Source organism: Carassius gibelio, chromosome B2 (assembly GCF_023724105.1).
Source record: "Carassius gibelio isolate Cgi1373 ecotype wild population from Czech Republic chromosome B2, carGib1.2-hapl.c, whole genome shotgun sequence".
In the NCBI taxonomy this organism is placed as follows: domain Eukaryota; kingdom Metazoa; phylum Chordata; class Actinopteri; order Cypriniformes; family Cyprinidae; genus Carassius; species Carassius gibelio.
In genome coordinates this window covers 19,299,144-19,305,575 of record NC_068397.1, presented here as the reverse complement: position 1 = coordinate 19,305,575, position 6,432 = coordinate 19,299,144, and positions in this window count along the sequence as shown.

The window sequence follows — 6,432 nt, the reverse complement described above, 5'->3', positions numbered from 1 at the left end:
TCAAAGTTCTGAATGTTATACTTATTTTTGTAATCTGCTGAAAGAATAGAGTCTTATTTTATCCAAAGTCTGCCCAGGGATGTATCCAACATACTCTGTAAAGTACAGGGCTGTTTCAATGGTTGTGACTCCCCCTAAAGAGGGGGAGTGGGAGAGGGATATATAGGAGCTGGCACGGTTCCCTCTTTCTTAGCCCACTCATTTGTGAACTGTACTTCAAAACACCAGTCTTCTCCAGATGGAATGTGATTGTCCTGTCTGTATATGTGATTGGAGTCAGTGACCAGTATGCCTGACTGGGAAAAATGACACTAGAGTAGTATTGAATTACATGTTTTTTTTTTTCCCTTGTTGGATTATCTTTCTACTGTTTTTTTTCTTCATCCCAGTGCATGGTATACTTAAAATGTATACATGCATGTCCTTTGCATTTCTTTGTTTCCCATTCACTCAATGTTTCCATGCTCATTGTATTGGTCCCCACATCAGATCCGCCTCTGAGGAAGCAGAGAAAAAAAAACCCTGAATCAGATCGAAGAAGTCCTTATATTCAAATGCATGCTCCACCTAAAATGTGTTGTGGAATCGGCGTGTTGGTCTCTCGCTGATTTCTTTGCATGTATTCGATGCCTATGTGGGTGGCTTTGCGTCATTTCACATGCCTTAAGCTGTGAATGCTTTGTTATGTGCTATCTGCAGTCAGACTAAACCAGTATTGAATAGCAAGTCATGAGATAATGATCATCTGATGCCACCCCTATTTTAAAATTCAGTTAAGAGATGAATGTGGTGGATGGTCCCTTCAGGTCCATGACTTAATCGTGAAAACTTCTTCAGTAATGCGATCGCTCCTTAATTCAGATAGGACAAAGTATGCATAATGGTTTCATTCATCAGCTCATCATAGATCTAGAAAAAATCAGTTGTATTAATACCTATCTGTAATTGCTGCTGATGACTGAGGGAATGTGAGGCCAGCGAGAGCGAAGGGGGAGGTCCGTGTGAACTTCAAAGTGACCACTGTCATATTCATCACCCTTATTGGCAGATAGTGCTAGTGCATGTTGAAGATAGCCTTTTTCTTGTATGTATAGATAAGGTACACCCATTACCCTTAGGGAGGGATGCACTGCAACATCATCTATTGTTTTTCATCTATCTGTTTAATCATCTATATGATTTTTTCGCCATATATTTTGGTTAAGCCTGTATTGAATTCAGTATATTTCTCCTGATATGTAAATCAGGTCTTATTCATCCACTAATTCAATATGTAAACCGCTGTCCCAGGCACAAAATCAATCTTTCTTCAATTTGGCATTGTCCCCCAGGCTTTATGTGAGTATGGATGCGTCTCTGAGAGTGTTATGCGAGGTGTGTGTGTGCCGTGTGCGTGTAGGAAGGGCGGGAGGTGGGTGGGCGAGTGAATGCGTGCATGAACATAATGATGTTATGAAAGATGATACTGGTTTTGGCTTAGGTGCCTTGTGACAACTTATGATAAAAAAATCGCCACTTATCACGGATGGCAATTTTAGTGGCCCTACGATGCTGCAAACTATTAGGTTCCATTTCACAAACTCCATCTTTACTTTTCCCTCTCCTTTTCTTTTCGAAACCTGGTTTCAAACCTAATTCTTTAATTAGAGCTGAAAAGCATGGCCAGCATATATTGTGATCAAATCTATTACTGAAGTGGTGTACATGGTAAAAGTGTTAATTGTCTGAATTGTTTAAGCTGATGAATGTGTGTAAATGTGGCAAGCACGTGTTTCTGTTTAGCTCTACTCATTGTAGCTCAAGGTCCATGAAGCTAGCCTAGCTAGGTTTTGTGTTGTTTCTTGTTGCATAGCTTGAGGGTTTTTTGACAGCGAGCGAAAAACCTGATGAAACCCAGGCCACAGCACAGCCTGTTGTGTACATTTCTGAAAGCGCCGAAAGCCTTAATGTGAACGTTTTATCTATACCTGAAACATTATATATGTGACAAGTGAATATTAGCAAGTGACATCATCCTATATTAACACATATAACTCCTTAGGGGGTGACATTTTTAAATGTTAAAAAGTGTTGTAAGATTTGTATGAATAAATTTTTGTAAACAACACAATTTCTAATCCATGTCTAATCTTTGGAACGTTCCACCATAGCCCGTGTGAACGCACAGTTTGTGTGTTTCTCTGTCCGGCTACTTTTATTCACACAAGCACACGGGGAAGGCTCACGCTGTGACACTAATGATAGACCAAAACCCACTGCTGTTCAAGATGTGTAATCAGTATAATTCAGATCTCCAAATATCACTGTGGGTGAGCTGAGTGGTTGTGATGGTTTTAATTTCTACTCACAACAATCGGAACATTAACATCCCGTCAGTGATCCCAGGCGATTAGATCAAGAGTGACCCTCAACGAAACGCCCACTTCAGCACTGACAGCAAGACACATACGCACACATACATATATGTACTCATACTGTAAACAAAGAAATATCTGAAATAAACGAACAGCTATTTAACAACATATGCATAACCCAACAGTGGTGGTGGAAGATCACACAAATTATGTGTTGTCCAGCAATAAAGGTGACTCAAGATGCTGAAGATACATATAATTTGCACATGATCTGTTTCTGGATGTCCCAGTCAACTACAGAGGTAAGTCAAAAGCTTCTTTGCTCTGGACTGCAAGTTATAAAATGAAACAGACATAATGTCACGGTCCAGTACAATCTAACTTCAGAAGTAAAAATAAAAATTGTCCAAAAAGATCAATCTTGGAAGCAAAAACAAAACAAAACAAAGCTTCAAAAGTACTATTTAAATATGGGATACACTTACACATTCAATGCAAAAGCATAAATATAAGGGATAATTTTTTGGTGTGGTGCACCTTCAACAAAAGCGAACTTCAGTTCATGCTGGAAGAAAAGCATGTTTTTAGGACGAGATAGCTCTGTCTGAGCCAGTAGAGACCTCATGACACACTTGACTCTATAGCTCCTCACATATCTTCTGTCATTCATCTTTCCTGCCTTCCAGCCATCCACAAGTCATGTTTCCTTCTGGGATGAGACCTTCAGTCAATCTTTTTCAGAAGTATGGTCAGAGTGGGCAAAGTGTCACTTGATGTTTATTTCATAATGTCCAAAGCACTGTATAGCACTGGTAAAAAGCCATTGAAACTCTTCCTTAAAGGGAGCCTGGAGACAAGTGGTAATGGAATCGCTTCTAAGCCGGCTAGATGATGATGTAAACATTACTTACTAAACAATATAAAATGAATATTTTAACAATGCACCATGTATTCAAGTACAAGCCTAAAAGAGCTTCACAATAAAACTGAACACATTCCAGTGGGTGGAACAAACAACACTCAAGAAAACTCTTCAGTGTTCCATAAGTCTTCCCAGGACATTTCTGCATTCAACAGTAGGAGTTTTCCATGATCGCTTTCAAGCTACCATGTATAAAAATAGACGTCCCTATTGTATAGTAGTGTTGTCCTGGTACACATTCTCTCTGACTAAGAGACAAAGGCTGGGAAGGGAACTCGACCCACGGGACCGAAGCTGAGGGTGTGGCTGCAGATCCATTAGTGTGATCTGATCCTGTGGTCCATTCAGAAGGCAGATCCTTGCACCCATAGTCAACTAACTTAATCAGGGAAGTGTTGCTGAGCAACAGGACACAAAGGACTGTATATCTGTAGGTCAGCATGTGTACACACATGGTATTTGATGGCAGCTCAAAGAAAACTTTAAGGGACTTTGCTGTGGCTATTCATATTTTCTGTGAAATACCATAGACCAAGGGTTTTCAAAGTGGGCTATGCATTTTAGAATAAAAATAAATGCTATTCTTTTGAACATTCTGTTAATCTAACAATGGATAAGATTTATTAAAGTTTCCTCAAAATATTAAGCAACACTGCTACTGACATTGATAACAACATAAAGAAAAGGTTTTTGACACCAAATCAGCATTTTAGAATTATTTTTAAGCAATATTGTCAGACTGTTGGCTATAGCAATATCTGCTGTAAATTAAGCTTTGCCATCAAATGAATGAAATTACATTTCAAAATATATTAAGCATATATATTATATTAAACCATAATAATATTTCACAATATTTCTGTTTTTACTGTATTTTCAGATAAAATAAATACAGCCTTAGTGAGCATAAGACACTTTAAAAACATTTACAAATCTTACCAATCCCAAATGTTTGAAGTTTAAATATATTGTTTTGATCTTAAATGTGCTTTCAAGATCACAAAAGGTATTTCTTTTCCAAATAATATTTTTAACAATTTACTTGCAGTTTGACAATATAAAAGCCAGTTAATATTTATGGAAGAACTTAATGTTTTTCCTCAAATGGCATTACATTTTCCATGGATGGATGGATGCATAGGTAGATAGATATGTAGATACGTAGATTTCTTGGTTTAGCTTCCACTCCTCCAAGGAAAGACTATTTGTCTAAGGGCATTGAATAAAGCAGCAGAGCCCTCCTTCCTTCAATTAAAGCTGTGAAAACAGCAGCCAATAAGGAATCATGCTGGGAGACTCCATCTTAGCCATGTACTTGTTGTGCGCCGCAGCCCCTTTACACCATACCTGAGGTGCAGAGGATGCCGGGTAGATGGGTGTGAAGTGGGGGTTTTCCAAGAGGGGGACTTCACTGAGATTGGCACCCACCCCCAGCTCACACTACTCCTTTCTATTGTGTGTCCACATGTGAGATGTGACTTATGCATGTGTGTGTGTGTGTACATGAACACACTCCCTTAGGGAGTAATTTGCAGTCACACAACAATATGTCAAAGGTGAATCTGTGGCCTTGGTGACTGAGGAGGTGGGGGGCTGGAGCCTTGGATAGCTTTATTTTTATAGGACTCTTGCTTTATTTTAAGCACAGATAAATTGTTGTTATATATAGCTGCTGAGTACTGATACAGATTTCCTGATTCAATTCTGATTCTATTTCATTTTTCTGTAAAAATGTCCATTTTACTTACATGGATAAACATGAGTTCAGGCTGAAAAATATGCAGGGAACCTCATAACTTGGTACATTAAAATAAATATAGCTGTTTAATATGTATAAAAAAAAAGTAATTAGCAACAGGGCCTAAACTATATAAACCTCTATATTTAATAATCAACACAATTAAAAATGCTCCGTGAGTTACTGAAGTAAAGATTACATTTCATTTGTTGTATTAAACTGTAATTATAAAAAATACAAAATGATTAGTCGATTATGAAATTATGAATTGAAGAGTATAGAAAAGACATGAATCTACACAACAGGTATAAATCAAAATATTTCAGACAAATTGTTTATTCATTTATTAGTTACTTGCTTAGGTTCTTTTATATGTATTTTAAAATTTACCAAACTGATCACAGATGGCAGAAATAACAAGGTTAATTTGAGTTCATTCAGTGAGGTCAATCAGACTGATTCAATCTGCTTCATATCAATCAGACCTCAAACTCCTGAGTTTGTGAGTCATTTTGAATCATTCATTAAAACAACTGATTTTTAAGAGACTCTTAATACTTGTTTTAATTTATTAATTGAAGAACAGTGATTGCACTGTATGTTTTGATTCATTGTGAAGAATGAACACTTTTCATGAATAAGACTACACCACTTGTTTATTTAGCTTGTTTTGATTCTTCATGAGGTTCAACTCAAGAGTAATTTGTTTGTGAATTTAGACTACTCTGATAGCACTCTATGTTTTTGATTCACTAAAAAGGATCAGCTCAGAAGATTAATTTATTCATTAACTTAAAGTGCTTGCGTTGTATGTTTTTGACGCACTGAAAAAGCAATACGGACTGCAAACTCATACAAAATACTACTTCTATGAGACTGCTGGTTTGGTGCCCACTGCTAAAAAGCTGTAGAAAAAAGGGTAAAATCTCGCTATTGAATTTTTAAGAAGGGATATAGTGATCAAATAAAGATCACGATTAATTTCAAAATCGATGTTTTACCCAGCTTTCCCCCGCGGTTTGAGGTTCAGACGGAAGACACTAGAAAAGCGACACCCCTGCAAGTCACTCTGTGAAACATTACCTCAAGATGATACAACCACCCCACTACTATGAATCATTCAGTAGTGTCTGTTAAAAGGCCAAGGGGCCGGTCTTTCTCCACCCTGGCCTGAAGCAAACCAGTTTAGTGTTCCAATAGCCCCTCTTCATGAGCCAGTGTGGCTGTCAAAACTGCCAAAGAGCACAAAGCTGGCTATGGCACACTGCCTTCCTCAAGGGAATCAGGGGCACTTACACAGCAGAGAGAGCACTGAGACGTAACTCACACTGACACTGACTGGTGATCATCCCTAAACGCAATGTTTATCTTCAAAAGGAAGCACTTAGTGTGGATTTCTCTCCTTTTTATCAAGCAGT